The sequence below is a fragment of the Lactuca saligna genome, chromosome 9 (assembly GCF_052625555.1).
Source record: "Lactuca saligna cultivar CGN05327 chromosome 9, ASM5262555v1, whole genome shotgun sequence".
In the NCBI taxonomy this organism is placed as follows: domain Eukaryota; kingdom Viridiplantae; phylum Streptophyta; class Magnoliopsida; order Asterales; family Asteraceae; genus Lactuca; species Lactuca saligna.
The window spans coordinates 76,461,378-76,479,070 of NC_136425.1; the positions used below are offsets into that span (position 1 = coordinate 76,461,378).

General features: G+C 35.2%; 1 pseudogene; it reads left to right on the plus strand.

The window, feature by feature from the left end:
- Positions 1 to 412: 412 nt before the first annotated feature.
- LOC145017579 (small polypeptide DEVIL 11 pseudogene) lies at positions 413 to 935 on the plus strand (annotated as a pseudogene).
- Positions 936 to 17,693: the final 16,758 nt, after the last annotated feature.

A 17,693-nucleotide genomic window follows, 5' to 3' on the forward strand; every position in this document is an offset into this window, starting at 1 on the left:
ATTAATTATGTTTTATTTCATTATCTGAATCAAGAAATATATGTTTTTTATAAAAAGTAAAAACAGTTGAGTAAAAAAAATGTTGAGATATTTTATAAATTATGCTAAAATAAAGTGATTTTTATATAGATAAACGAATAAAAATTGGTTTAATAATATATAAATATTAAAGTATTTCAACTGGTGGTATTTTATACTTTTATGTAAATAAAGTTAAGTGTGAAATTATTCATAAATAAGTTTGAAAAAAAAAAAAAAAAAAAAAAAAAACTGTGTACTAGAATATTGAGATCTTATTACATATTTCTCACATACCAACTACCATGACTTGAAGTTACCATACTACCCCAACCGTATTGCTACTTTATATATAAAGTGACCCTCCATTTCAGCCAACCTCAACTCCACCGCTTCCACCAAATTTCAGAGTCAAAATTCAATTCAATTCCATCGTCATTCAATCTCTGGTGCACAATGGTTGTTTCCGGTACAACCGTCGACGCGCCACCACCTCCACAACCACAGTTCACTTGCTCCGACAACAACCATAAGCTATCCAAAAAAGGAAGCATCTCCAGAAGCCGTTCGTCATCCTCAACTTCCAGCCACCGCCGGTGTACCTTCACCAGAAAATGTGCTCGACTCGTCAAAGAACAAAGAGCCCGATTCTACATCATGCGAAGGTGCGTCAGTATGCTCGTATGTTGGCGTGATTACAGTGATCCCTAAATCATTATCAATAATTTCATCGATCTCTCTCCGAGACTCTCTCTCCAACAATTTTCCGTCCGCCGTCCGAGGAGGAGGTAGAGAAATCATCGATAGATGTAAGATGTACAGTAATTATATATTATAGATTTTTTTTTTTTATTGATGTAAGCTCGAGAATGCTGGTTTTGATTTATGGCGTCATTATACAGAAACAGTTAAAGTGATTGCAAATTTTACGAAGCAAATATCATTCGTCATTTCGTTGTTTATTTTTCTCTAGCTGATGATTGATTTTCAGTGGTATTTACTGTGATTTTGGATTTTTTGTTTGTTGGTGATTGTGGCAAACGGTTCTCCTCGAGATCTCTCTTTCCCTCGTGCTTTTAGAGAGAGAAAAAGTGTATGTGTGTGAGAGATTCCATTAAACTATTGCTGCAGCACAGTATGAATCCAGTAATTTCAGACTTTCAGTGTGCTTGGCTGACACATATTTTTTTATTGAACTATTTATGTGTCAAAATTACAACCTCTTTTTGGATTTCATTACAACATATTTTAATTGAAAAGTTATTTAAAGATTATTTGTTTGTATGATATATGAGGTGGTTTGGATGCTACTTTTAAGTAAATTTGATTTCATTTTTCATTTTATAATCTTTTAAATTTTAATATAATAGGTAATGAAATGATAGTATTAAAATATTTGTAAAGACGAAAAATAAAATATATTATTGATTAAACGTTAAGGTCTGCACACAACGTGAGAATAAATAGGATTTAGTTATTTAATAGATCAGTTTCTATAATCAAAATATAATATTTTTAATAGAAAAATTTTTGTACCACGTCAAACTATTGTCATTTATGTGTTGTGGTCATTAAACTAATTTTTGAACAATATTTCATTAAACTTATAAGTAATCACCCAATTAAGTCAATTTCTTTTTTTTAATTTTAAACGGTTTTTAATTACCAAATCTACGTGGAAGTGTGATTTAGCGAGGAAGCATACGTGGTAGTGGTTCACATGATAGATCATCCTTTTTATAAGGAAATGTCATTCTATCACAATCAACTATTGATATTTACTCAATTTGCTTGCTAAACTATATTTTTTTCAAAATATATCATTAAATTTACAAGTTATCTGTCAATTAAGTCATTTTTGTTGAGTTTTAGCGAATCCCTGGTTACCGAGCCAGTGTGGTTGGCTGACTTCTAAGGCTATATGGAGTGCAGGGGAGGATTGTTACACATAGGGGATGACCACATCAGCTAAACACTTTTTCACATGATTTCACCAAGGTTAAGAGATAGTATTCGTGCATACTCCCCAGTGGGAAGAAAGAAGATAAGGGAGAAGAAGAGAGAGATATAGAGAGGGAGGAAAGTGAAATATTGTAGCGTCCTGTAGTTGCACTCACGGACTATCACAATCACAAATATTAAGGGTGGTGCTTGGAGACAAGCCATGTGTTACGTGGAGGTGCCACGTCACCTAACGCATCAAATAGTCAAGCACTCCTTATAGCCTAAGGGATGCTTATTTGGCTCTGTACCGCCACCCCTAGCTGCACTTACAACCCCATCAATCTAATATTGGTTTCTTTGTTGAAATTATATGCTCAAGAATCATTTTAGAATGATGTTTGCAAATATGATGTGTCATATGTGATGGAGATTACTTCTAATAATAATAACAAACCCGATAATATGACTATAGATAACAATGTCCTATTAGGTTACACACAAGAGCAAAATAAAGCAGAACTGAATAAATATTTATATTAATGATTTGTTTTTGTTAATTCATTAATAATTTAATTAATTGATTAGAAAATAAATGATTTTGGAATATTCCAGAATGATTTGAATAAACAAGATAATTACAAATATATTAGTAATTATCTTTAGGGTTTCAAATCATCTCCCAATATAAAATAGGGTCAAAATTCGGTTTTGGGTGATAAGAAAAATACCATTCCACCTCCAAAGTTCGGAACCCTAAGGAAAAACCCTAGAATCTCGGAAGCGTAGTTCCCATGATGCGGTCACCTGATTGCCATGGTGTGGTCCATAGGTGATTCGTTTTTCAAGTTGTGTTGATGATGGTGTTCGAGGAAGCTTCAGATCTATGAAGGTTTTGCGTCTTAGGTGTGATCACAAGAGAGGAACTCTATGTTGGGTTATTAAGTTCGATCAATTGGATAGACCAAAGAAATTCAAGAAGAACTCTAAGATATGATTTCTTGTTTTATGTTTATCAGAGCTACATAGATTTGTTTGAGTTAGATCTACATATTTCGAATCTATATGTCAAAAATGTTTGTTGTTTCCGCTGTCATGATTTAATCTTTGACTAAGATTGTAACCCATCAGTGGTATCATAGAGGTGGTTAACTCAATTCTATTTCACTTAGACTTTGTCTTGATCATATGTTAGTTTTTGTCTATGTAGAATTTATGTATTTAAATCATTTTAAATTGTCTAGAAAGTTGCACTGTTAAAATCGGATATGTTTAATGCTTGAAAAATGAATTTTGGTCGGTCTGCCTCTTTGCCACGTCGTGGCTAATCCTCCACCACCTCGTGGTTCCTATAAATGTCGAATCTAGATCTTGACTACTTCATCGCCTAGTGGTGCTCCTTACCCGAACACGTTGTGGCGAGCTATTGAAAGCTTAACTAATAATCTTACAATTGTCCTGTGTTTTTCCAGTGCCCCATGACATGGTTGCCCATTCCCCATGTCATGGAACATGATGTTCCATAATTATAAGATTTGTTCCTTTTTTTTATTGTTTTATTCCTTTTTCTATTTTAAAACACATACAAACTATCCTTTATACTAAAAGAAAAGGTCAATTTGATTTAATTATAAGATTAATTAAAAGACAAATATTAGGACTTTAATAATTTAATAGTGGACTTGCAAATGTGTATATAGTGAATAGAATTAAAAGACATATAAATTCCATATATATATATATATATATATATATATATATATATATATATATATATATATATATTTATATGAATCACACTAAAATATAAACATTGTGTCGTTGCATGTTTCTCAAATGTGCATTGTTAATCTTACCACAACTAGGCTCACCTACTTTAACTGTTATAAGGAAGGTTCTTGGAGGACTCTTCGACTCCTAATGAGATTAGCTTTTTAGTAGCATTTAGTGCTCGCCACCCTTCTTGTGTTCTAAGTAGAGTTACCAATATAGTTTGAGAGGATTATTGTGAAAAGTTAAAAGTATGAACTAAATAAGTAATGAAACAAAATCCTGCATTTTAAAAATATGAATCTTATGCTGCCCATGGAAGTTACCCCTTGTGGTATATTCTTTTTTATGTAAACGTGTGTGGTTTACTGGTTCATCAAGAGAACAATATAGTCAAAAAAATGTATATGGTGATAGATATTCTCAAGCATTACTTGAGTTGAATCTCATTGTAACTTCACATGGTCGATTCACCATTTGGATTCATGATCCTTGACTAATCCGGTCATGATTGCTAAATAAGCATTAGAAGAGATTAACATGGTATTGACATAAATCCATAAATCTTGTTTTATAAGCATCTCATGGATCCTAGCCTTTTGAATAATAATAATATAGTATAACCTAATTATATTAAAAGTATTTCTTGATCAAACTAATTGTGCTTATTTTTCTTAATAGATGGCACCTCGTTCGAGTACAACTTTCCCTCCTACAACAACCACTTCATCAAAATTCTCACTACACCAACTCCTCTCGCGAGATAAACTCACTACTCTAAATTACCTTGAATGGATTTGTAACCTAAGGATTACTCTAAGGTACAAGAAAAAGGAGTATGTCTTGGATAACATCCGTATGAGGCACTTTTTGACAATGCAACTAAAGAAGAGGTGGCTAAACATAAAAAAAAACATCATTATAACTCTATTGAGGTTTCATGTTTGATGTTAGAGACCATGTATCTAGAAATATAAAAGAGTTATGAGAATCTTGGGGTGTACGAAATGAACAATTAACTCAAAGACATGTTTCAAGAGCAAGCTCGAACTTCGAGATTCAAAATCACGCAAGAAATTCTAAATTGCAAGCAACAAGAGAATGGTTTTGTGAGTGTCGATGCGCTAAAACTAAAAGGGTACTTTGACAGAATTTAACATCTTGGCTTCCCTTTCAGTAAATAGTTAGCTAGTGATGTCATTCTTAACTCTTTGACTAGTGCATAAAAATAGTTCACCATGAATTACTATATGAATGGTTTGGAGAAGAGTATCATGGAGGTATATGGGATGCTCAAAATAGTTGAGGAAAGCTTAGGTCCACCTAGGAACTCAAGTTCAACCACTCATGTTCTGGGTATTATGAAAGGTGGTGTCAAGAGAAAAATATCGTCTCATCCCAATGTTAAGGGAAAAGGGAAAGGGAGAGTTGGTTTCTTAATTCTAACCCTAAGAAGGACGTTTCTGACATACCATCGGTGAATGTCCCTAAAGAAGACATTTGCTACTACTGCCAAGAAAAGGGCTATTGGGAACATAAATTCCCTAAATATATTGAGGATATTAAGAAGAAAAAATCGAAGGGTGCTGACTCTTTAGGTATGTTTACAACTGAATTACATTTGGCTTCGAATTCTAACAATTGGATACTTGACACAGGATGTGGAACCCATATTTGTTCTAATGTGCTGGGACTAAAATGAAATCGGAAGCCGAGTCATAGGGAGCTCGATTTGATCATGGGGGATAATAGAAAAGTAGTTGTTACCAAGATTGGAGATTACGAGCTTTTAGTGTCAGCTAGTATTTCAATTATTTTATTTGATTGTTGCTATTCTCCTTACATGGAAAGAAACAATATTTCATTTTATACATTGTGGTTTGACAATTTTACTTTTGGATTTGATAATTATAATTCTATTATTTAGGTTTAAAATGATAATACTCTTTTTTTTAAAACAAATCCTTGCAATCGCATATATGCATGGTGATTTCTTTATTAATCAAGATGAATCTTCTGTTTTCTACAAAGCTAGTGGGAGCGTAGTAACATTCCTGGTCTTGTATATGACTGACATAATATTTATTTGGAATAAAGATCTACTCAGATAGATCATAACTACTTAAAATATTAAGTAGAATTGAATAACTACCAAGATCTTAAAAGGCTAAAGATATAAGACTCTAAGAGAGTTTATCTTGTCAATACTACATGACATGATTTTGACCATACCTTAGAATCCTAGTTTAATGATTACGCTAAACAATATGACTCCATTCCATATGTTACTGTAGTTAGATTGATCATATATAACATGTTATGCATTAAGGCCAAATATGTCGTATGTCAGGAGCATGAAGAATAGAAACTAGTATAATTTGAGAATAAGTCATAGGATGCATGATTGAAACATACTAAAGTTTTTACAAAGAACTAACAAAATATTACTAATCTACAAACTATTTGAAACAAAGCCAAGTGTAAAATATTACACAGATGCAAACTTCCAAATAGATTGAGATGGTCTTCAGTTACAATCGGGTATGTCTGCATAACCCTAAAAGAAAGTCGTGGTATATGTTAAACCGAGAACTTACATAAAAAGAACGTCCAAATCTGAGTTCATATGAGGAAGTTATGATTTTTCTAAGATTTAATAGTGCACAACCCGAAAATTGAATTTTAGATCGATCGATTTCTAGCCAACACAACCTAAATGATAATTGAAGATCTCATTAATAGCAACTCAACGATATAAAGACAGAAGAAAGCAGACGTTAGATGACAAAGTTATGAAATTTTAACGGACTTTATCTGTCTAAGTCTATTAAAATGTAACTTTAAAATAAACTCAAAATTAGCCGACAAGATCTAAACGAAAGTTGTAGACCGCATCGCTACCTATGCATGGATATAAAGAACGTCAAAAATGGAGCTCATATGCAAAAGTTAGGCAGTTTAGAAGTTATTAAACTATAGAAGAATATGAGGCTGACATGTGGCTACGATCCGAACCCTCGCTTTCTCTCCACGACTTTGCATGTGATGCCGACACCTGTCCCTCCCTCGTACGCACAACATACTAAGTACGCACAACGTACTCCGATGTTATGCCCAACGTAATCTAAAGCTCCACTCTATAAATAGATGTGAGGTTTTTTCATTTTCTTCATACCTCTCCCATTGTTTCTCTCTCAATTACTTCTCTTAACCCCTCCCCTTCCCTAGAACTTAACAAGTGCTAGAGGCAAGCCCCGAAGCGACAGAAGGATCCAAGAAGAAGATCTTTCCACTCCGAAGTTCTGCCCCGCAGAGCCTGGCTCCTAGCTAAACCCCCTTGTAAATAATTTATGTTTACCCTACTTTAAGTATAGCTTATGTTTAAGTTCATTATCGTTATTATGAACCTTTAAAAATATATGTACTAAGTATTATAAAATATAAAGTGTTATTATAATATATTTTAACTGCTCGTGGTATGGGGAGTCTAGTTTGAAGGGCCACATAGGATTGTTAGATTTCAAAACAGCTTAAATGCCAAAATGGTCCTGCCTTCCGGTGTTTCATGTCTGGCCCTTGTATGTACATAGTAGTTGAAAAGTATTGTTTAATATTTATGTAATACAATAAAAAAGTATTACTTAGACTAATAATTAGTAGCGATAAATATTAGACTAAGATCTAGTGATAATGATACTATGTTTCGTCGAAGAAAAACAAAATTATTAAAACCGAAGTGTTGCCTGAGTTTGGAGTCATCAGTTTAACATGTGAGTGCATCGTTATTTTCATCTTACACATAGATATAACGTATCTAATATAAATTACATACTATGTGTGTATATTATCTGTGTTCTTGATATTTATGTTGGATGAATAAACTACACATGTTTTATTTGATTTAAACTGTATATGTATTTTCTACCTATAATTATGATGGGTAAAGATGGGTAGATGATATAGATGATGAAATATTTGATGAGAGGCGTCGATGTTTAGGTTGATTTATTCATCTAGCAGAGTATAGATGACGAACACGGGCTATTGTAGACAGTCCGGTGAAATGTTGGTAGGCTTGCAACCTGTAGGTGTTTTTGAACTACTTGTTCACCATATGTACCCCATCCCCCTCATGGTTGCCTTATTGACATGTATTGTTGAGGAATCCCCTAAGCAGTGTTGTCATCCCGATGAAAATCCTTGGGCTAGGTCTCTTAATTTAAATGCTTTAGGGATAGAAAGTGAGGATAATGGGAATGGGTAATCGGGTTGATTGATTTGATGAAAATTAATAAACTTAATTATTGTGGGTTGAAAACCTTATGTGCTCACTAGGCTCCCAAGTCTGACCCACTCAGTTTCTTGTATTACAAGTAGTGGCCATAAAGCACAAGAGTGATGATCTGATAAGAGATCAATGGATTAAGAGCCATTAGAATAGTAGATGATCTGATGAGTGATCAACGGATTATAGGCCATTAGAATAATAGATATTGAAAGGCCTACACTATTTCAGTTTATGCTTATGTACTGTATTGACAATGATATCCCAACGTTTTTAATATAATGAAAACACATTTATTCAGAAATGCTTTGATAAATTACTTATCATATTTTTGGGAAGAAATTCCACAACATATTTCTTCAAAAAGACACTATGTTTTTCAGATAAAGCATAAACAAATCAGTCTTTTTTGCCTGAGAAAATGGGGATGTCACACACACACATACATACATACATACACACACACACACACACACACACACATATATATATATATATATATATATATATATATATATATATATATATATATATATGAAACCAAAAATGTTAGTATTCACAATGTTTATACAAGTTAAATTGGATGAATCTACTTTTTTTCGAACGTTAAATCTATTCTACTCTTACACAACTCCTAATTCTCCAACTATGAACCTCACGGGACTTGAACCCTCGACCTCAAGTAGGGAGGGCAACACCGGATACCGCTGGCCTAGAAGCCCTTTGATTGATGAATCTACTTAACTAATTTCATTCATTAGCTAAAGCATGAAAGTCACAATTGAGCTATACAACCTTGTTCTTCTATGTGATTAAATCTTATTAAAATTTAGTATTTGAATATCGGAGCAATATAAACAACATATATTGTAATGTCTGGATATATTGGATATGTTGTCTTTATTAAATACTTGTTGTGTTTATATTAGCATGTTTACTCCTTGAATAACCTAGTTATTCTAAATGTACATAGTCGTTTATAGTTGTGGGAGCATATATGAAATAAGACAAATATGAATGGATTGGTTGATTCTCATAGAGATGAAAATAGCAAAGGGCTGCAACAAAATTCATAGGTACTTGAGTGGAGAATAAGTATTTGACATGACTCGTATCGAGATCACTTCATGGGTCGTTATCATGAGTGATGTTTGATAAAGGTAGTACCTTTGTATTCTTCGACCTGAGATACATATTTGGGACTTGAGTGTAGGAATTGTTGTGATTTGATATGGTTTAATGATGTTCGTGTTAAAAGACAATTATAAGGGACATCATTGGGTATAACATGGAATAAATGATAGGCGTATGTAGTTAAGACGGAATTTACACCTCTTATTTGTTGAGAATTAGATATTTAAGTCCTTACTAAAAGTTAAACACCATATGAGATTGATTATGTTCCATGTCTTATGTTCAACATGATCTTTGTGATAAAGAAATAACTGATACCACACCTTATTACTAGTTGTAGCTTTGAGCTCTTGGAAATTAGTAGTTGCTAGATGGAACCTCTTCATGTGTTGTTGGGGGCATTAGTTTGTTTCTAGATGTCATCTAATGTCTATATTAATCTATAATGAATCTTGTGTAAGTGGGAGATTGTTAGAACTATATGCACAAGAATCATTTTAGAATTATGTTTTTCAATAATCTATGATCTTATATGGCCACACCTTCAACAATTTGCCACCTATTGATTTTTTATTAAGTAATTTGATTATTAATAAGTATACCCAAATCTTATATTTAATTTTAGAGAAGTAATTATTTTGTGAAAATAATATTGGAAAATTATTATGTTATGAAAATAATTGTTTAGAGAGTATAAGTAACTATTTAATCATATGGTATTATTTAATATATTGTGTACAAGTTTTTGGACTTTTCCATGACCAAAAGATAAAGTCATGTACATGTTTTAAAAGGAATGAATTGTAACACGCTTTTTCTCCTCTCTTCCCTATTTTTCGGCCGAACCCATATGGGTGAGGTGAGGGTTTCTTGTTTGACTTGTACTTACATGCAACATACCTCTAAGTTGTTATCCATTCTCATTTAATGGAAGCATGGGTCTTATATCTCAAGTGTAAGTATATAAGAGAGTGTAAGGCTTACATTTTTAGCTAGTCTTTTAACCTCTTTCAGTCACATTCATCTTTATCAGAAAATCATAAACCACCAGAACTGTCGAGAAATCAAATCTTCTATCTATCCTCCCTCATATCTCTTCAAAACCAACCTAAATCATCACTGCAGATGACCAACATAGCAAAATCTATCAGTATATTGTAAAATAATATCATTGGCAGGAAGTTGAAATTTTAAATTTCTTTTTGCAGTGAAATTCATCGGTATTTCCAACGAATGAATGTTTATTGTAAGCTTTTATTTTTCCGAAAATACTCATATTTTTAGTATGCCTTGAATTTTGTATCAGGATTTTATATTCTAAAAAAATGTTCAAATTTTGTAATATTAATAATTGTTTTATATTTAGATAACATTTTTAAAACTAGATTTTTAAGATAACTGAGTGTAGAGAAATTAAGTAAAGTCTGTGTAACATCCAAAAATTCAAGCCAATTTAAACTTTTCAAAAACAACTCAAATTCATTAAGTTATTACAAAAAGGTTTTCAATACATTTATTATCAGAGTATTTCCAGAACCATAACATAAAACATAAACATGAGGAGCGGTACGATCACGCCTTTGCCTTGCCACGGTCTCCTGAAATACCTGAAACATTTAAACCACAACTATAAGCCCGAAATCTTACTGAGATACCCCCAAAATACCAACCACATATACCATACACATAACAAGCCATATCATAACAGAACATAGAACAGCCATGCACTTCGGGTCTAGTATGTGACTGGTCCGTTGCACCGGGCCTTTAATCCACCTGGTCCACACTATTCCAACAGTCTCCCACTTGGATAAGTCTAGTAACTATATATACCGATTAGCAATCGTAGCTCTTAAAGATGCTTTCAAACTCTGATCTAATCAATCTTGTCCTTTAGATAAGGGATCGTACAGTCCTCTGTATAGATATCATGTTGACAATCAAATGGAACCAATTGTCTAGCATTTGGTTTCTCGATCTCATATTTATTTGACATAGAACTTAATCGAACACATCAATTCAGTTCTGACCGGGCCCGGCACATAAGTCAAATCAAATCATCGAGCGGCCGAGATATTGGTTTTACCCTCTTAGGATAAAAGTAACAGATAAACTTCGACTTATATGCATTTACTTATTCATTAATCAACTACACACAATAATGCATTTTATAACATCAAGTTGCTGATGCGGTTTCGCACCATCAATGTACAACCAATTAACAAATAACAAACCATATATCTAGGTTTTAAGACCGTATGATATTTTCGTCTTGCGATGACCCTTTTATCACATTCCATAAGGTGATTCCAACAAGTGCGGGTTTGTTTCAATGCTCAAAACTAGTTCATAAGCACTCATGAACGTTGCAACAAACTTTTGCTATGTATAATACCATTTAGACAATCTACACACCAATTCATGACGATCTTCATTCATAGCTACTTACAACATATGAACGATTATGGACAATTTGAATCATTCGATTATTCTTAATAAACTCAATTATTCTGGAAGTCAAAACATGCAAAGTGAAACGATAGTTAGACAATTAACACAAGACAGTAACATTAATCATAAATAATACTCTTTTATTTAATCATCAACTGTTAATTAAATTTATCTATCACGCGTTTCTAACACTATCTAATCTATACTAATATCATCCTTTAGCCCAATGCTCCTAGCATGCTGCAAGTGCTTAACCCTTCTCAGTCCCTTCATAAGCGGATCTGCTGGGTTATCTTCTGATGATAACCTCTTCACCACGAGTTGTCCTTCTTCTACACTATGTCTTATAAAAGGATATTTTCTGTCGATATGTCGAGATCTACCATGATCCCTTGGTTCCTTGGTCAAGGCAACCGCTCCTTCATTATGACAGAAAATCTCCATGGGATCCTTTATGGTAGGTACAACTCCAAGATCACCAATGAAGTTCTTTAACCATAATGCCTCTTTCGACGCTTCGCTCGCTGCGATGTACTCTGATTCGCACGTTGAATCAGCTACGGTTTCTTGTTTGGAACTTTTCCAAGTTACTGCTCCTCCATTCAAGGTAAAGACCCAGCCCGACTGTGAACGGTAGTTGTCCCTATCGGTCTGAAAGCTAGCGTCACTATACCCTCGCACCTTCAAGTCATCACTCCCTCCGAGGACTAAAAACCATTCCTTGGTCCTCCGAAGGTACTTAAGGATATTCTTCACCGCAATCCAATGGGCTCTGCCATGGTTCCCTTGATATCTACTGACCATGCTCAAAGCAAAGGCTACATCAGGGCGAGTACAAGTCATAGCATACATGATTGAGCCAACTGCGGAAGCGTATGGTACTCGGCTCAATTCTGCTATTTCGGCTTCGGTACTCGGACTTTGAGTCTTACTCAACTTAGCATTATATTGTATCGGTAATTCTCCCTTCTTCGAGTTTTCCATACTAAAACGTTTTAGTACTTTATCTAAGTAAGTGTTCTGACTAAGTCCTATTAGTCTCTTACTTCGTTCTCTCACTATCCTTATTCCCAGAATATAGGAATCCTCTCCGAGGTCCTTCATAGCGAAGCACTTCCCAAGCCAGGACTTAATCTCCTGCAGTGTCGGGATGCCGTTTCCTATGAGCAGTATGTCATCGACATACAAAACGAGAAAGCTAACTATACTCCCACTGGCTTTGACATATACACATGATTCATCTTCACTTCGTACAAATCCAAACTCTTTGACTTTCTCATCGAAGCAAAGATTCCATCTGCGAGACGCTTGCTTAAGTCCATAAATGGACTTCTCAAGCTTACACACTCTATTTGGATGCTTCGGATCAACAAAACCCTCTGGTTGAGCCATGTAGACATCCTCAGCCAACTTTCCATTAAGGAAAGCGGTTTTGACATCCATTTGCCAAATGTCATAATCATGAAATGCGGCAATTGCTAGCATCACTCTAATAGATTTTATCTTCGGAACTGGTGAGAAGGTCTCATCATAGTCAACTCCGGGAGTTTGAGTAAATCCCTTTGCAACCAATCGTGCCTTATATGTGTGTACGTTTCCATCCACGTCGGTCTTCTTATTGAAGATCCATTTGCACCCAACGGTCTTACGTCCGGGCACATATTCAACCAAATTCCAAACTTGGTTGTCAAACATGGACTGGATCTCGCTGTCCATTGCCTCTTTCCATTTCGTAGACTTCGGGCTTGCCATGGCTTCCTTATAGCTATTAGCTTCATATAGATTTGTTAGTGTACCATCACTAATATATGTGTCCCCTTTGGTAGTAATATGAAAACCATATAAATGGGGTTGAACTCTAACTCTTTTGGAACGTCTAAGAGGTAAGGACTCGTCAATCGGTTCAACCGGAGTTTCCTCCTCGGGTTGAGGGCCAACGGTAGAGGTTCCTTCATCTATCGACTCTTGAATCTCTTCAAGCTCGATTTGCCTCCCACTGTCTCCTTGGCTTATGAGTTCTCGCTCTCGGAAAAATCCTCTCCTCGCAACAAAGACAACATTGTCCTTTGGTCTATAGAAGAGATATCCAAAGGATTTTTGTGGGTAGCCGATGAAAATACATTGCTCACTTCGAGGTTCGATCTTGTCGTGAGTATTTCGTCTTACAAAAGCCTCGCAACCCCAAACCTTGATATGTGCTAACGAGGGTGCTTTCCCTGTCCACATCTCGTGAGGTGTTTTGGAAACCTTCTTAGTAGGGACTCGGTTAAGGATGTGGGCGGCAGTCTCTAAGGCATACCCCCAGAATGAGATAGATAGTGAAGCACGACTCATCATAGAGCAGACCATGTCTAACAAGTTTCGATTACGCCTTTCTGCCACACCATTCAGTTGTGGTGTCCTAGGTGGCGTCAATTGTGAAACTATTCCACACTCTTTTAGATAGTCATGGAATTCAAGACTTAGGTACTCTCCTCCTCGATCGGATCGAAGCATCTTGATTTTCCTGCCCAATTGATTCACCACTTCATTCCTGAACTCTTTGAACTTTTCAAATGTTTCTGAGTTTTTCTTGATTAAGTAGATATACCCATATATACTATAGTCATCGGTAAAAGTCACATAGAAGCGGTTCCCATCCTTTGTGGTTGATCTAAACGGTCCACATACATCGGTATGTATTAGGTCCAATAAACCCTCACCCCTTTCACATGTGTTATTGAAGGGTAACTTAGTCATCTTTCCAAGTAAACAAGATTCGCACGTGTCATCTTCCCTAAGGTCGAATGACTCCAACACTCCATCCTTTTAGAGTTGGGTTATGCACTTCTTGTTGAAATGTCCAAGACGACAATGCCACAAGGATTCTCTATCTATACTATTGGAAGAATCCATGCATAAAACATCATTTCCTAGGTTATCTACAATCATAACAGTTTCATAAATTCCATTACATTGTATTGCTTCAAAATATAAGACACCATTTAGATAAGCACAAATAGAACCATTCTCATTATTAAAAGAAAATCTAAATCCTTGTCTAAATAAACCATAAAATGAAATGATGTTTCTTTCCATTTATGGTGAATAGCAACAATTTTCCAAATCTAAACATAAACCATTCCTAAGCACTAGAGAATACACTCCAATCTTGGTCATAGGCGACGATCTTCTGTTCCCCATGATTAGATTTATTCTTCCATGCTCCACATCCCTATTTCTTCTTAGTCCCTGCAATTCAGAACAAATGTGGTAACCACACCCGGTATCGAGGACCCAAGAAATAGTATGAGATGAATCATTAGATTTAATTGTGTAAATACCTGCGAAAGACGGCTTAATCTTTCCTTCCTTGATAGCTTGCAGGTACTCTGGGCAGCTTGTCTTCCAATGCCCTATTTTGTGGCAATGGTGTCACTCTGCCTCCTTTGGGTTAGAGTTAGGCTTAGCGGGATCAACTTTGGTCCCACTAGAGGATGAACCATCTCGGGACTTTCCCTTGCGGTGGCTCTTAGACGGAGCCTTCCTCTTCTTGCCTCTTCCTTGCCCAATGGACAAAATAGGAGCCGCGGGTGGATTAGGAGTGGGTGCAACGGACTTGTCCTTGAGATTTCTCTCAGCAACCCTAAGAAGATCTTGGAGCTTACTTAGGGTGACCTCTTCTTTGTTCATGTGGTAGGTCATCCTAAATTGGTTGTAACACGGAGGCAAGGAGTGAAGCACCATGTCCATCGCTATGTATTCCCCAAAGTCAACATTCAACTTGCGTAGACGATTGACATACCTTTGCATATTTTGCAGGTGCACGGTTAGAGATTCACCATGACCCATTTTAGCGGAGATCATGTTAGTGAAGATCTCGTAACGTTCTTGCCTCGCGTTTTGGTGGTATGTCTCCAACAAGTCTTGGTGCATTTCGTACGGATACATGTCCTCGTAGGACTTTTGGAATTCGGAGTTCATAGTGGCTATCATGATGCAATGAACCTTTGTTGCATCACGCTCATGAGTTTCAAAAGCGGTGATTTCAGCAAGAGTAGCGATTTCAGAATTGATCTTCTTGAGCTTGTGATCGAGGACATACTCCTTGTCCTCATAGCCAGAAATCGTGCGAATGTATCTTATCCATTCGCTAAAGTTCGTTCCATCGAAAGTCACCTTTTGGCAAAGGCTCATCAATGTGAACGAGCTAGCAGCAACGTTGTTCGCGTTCGACATCTACAAATAGAAAGGACAAAGATAGATTAGAATTTGGATCCCTAATTATCACCCAATAAGAAAATTAGGGCTACGATCCAACAACAATATTTACATATTAGAAAAGGGATGCCGTAATCTAACATGAAAACAATTTAAACGTAAGTGAATGACGGTTCACTAATTCACCACCATGAAAACATAACTTTAAGTTCTAAATGTATCGAGAATTCCTAGGTTTGGATGAGATTCATTGAAACTTTTCAATGGCATGTTTAAATCTCGATATGCCCCTCTCGTTTGTGACTGGGATACCGAGGATCACAAAGTGGGTGTGAATTACCATGCAAATTTACATGGTGCCTTCATTGTCACAGTCTCCTATTCGATGTGCTGGTAAACCACACACACTTCATCGAACTATGATAAACAATGAATCACCCTTTGCCACCTTTGCTTAGAACCAATTAGTGTGCCGGTAAACCACACACGCTCCACTAACTTCTTAGCAAGGGTGCAAAGTGTAATTTCATCGGATTGCATTAATTCACTTTTCCTAAAGTAACTAGGATTGAAATTTTTTGAAAAACATGTAGTTACTTTGTATTTCATTTTATACTTTTAATGAGGAGATGAGGTTGCCCTATCCTACCCGTTCGACTAACGACCCTCCACCGATCAACCAAGCGGTGGGTGTGAGTGTACACCCATTAAGCGCCATTTTATAGGCAGCAACCTGATACCCACCTTATAAACCGGCTTCGTGAATGAGGCCTACTAACGGTAAGACTAGCATTTTAGTTATACATACATATATATATATATATATATATATATATGTATGTATGTATGTATAACTAAAATGCTAGTCTTACCGTTAGTAGGCCTCATTCACGAAGCCGGTTTATAAGGTGGGTATCAGGTTATATATATATATATATATATATATATATATATATATATATATATATATATATATATATATATTAATGTTGTAATATTATATTAGTATAGGGTTGAATTTTAAACTTGTAAAATTCTATGGTTTGAAATTTAAATTGTCTAAATTAAACTTTTAATTACAAAACATAAATTTCAAAACTTGAGGGCAGTTTTTTAAACTTTTCAAAACATAGGGGATCAAATAACAAATAATCTAAATTAATATTTAATCACATAATTATCCATATTTGATTTATTTAATTATTTTTTGCAAAACAATTTACCAATTTAATTAAAATAATTAATCAATTATCACATTAGGAAACTAATATTTAATTAATTGATAAATATCTTCAATCAGATCAAGGATATACTCAAATATATCTTAAAATTGGATTTATATTGACCTAATATGATTAAGGTAAGTATCCAAAGGATAAACAACAAGAAATCCCGAAATTAGCTCTTTCTGACGCTCGAACTCGCCGAGTACCACAATGGACTTGCCGAGTTGAGGCCTACTCGCTGAGTCCACTATGGAACTCGCCGAGTTCATCAGGCAGGGTCACAAAATTCGAATTTTGCAAGCATCAAGCAAGCAACCAATGCATCAATTCAATAGAAACCAATCTAGGCTCTGATACAACTGATGGGTTTTAGCCATATGAACATTCCTATGTGCATATACAAACCCTAATGCTTGGATCTAGGTTTCTCTAATTAAACATGCATTGAATCCAAGACTTCTAATGGTTATTCTATCATAGTAAAATTGAAAAATGAAAGTTATAAGTTTACCTTGAATCACTTGCTTGATCTTCTTGTCCTTGGAGGTTTAGAGTCACAATTGTCACTCCTCTAATGGCTTACAAACACCAACTAACAAGAGGATGATTATAGAGAGTGGGGAGGGACTTCGAAATCGGCTAGGGTTTCTTTAGAGACAAGAGGTGAC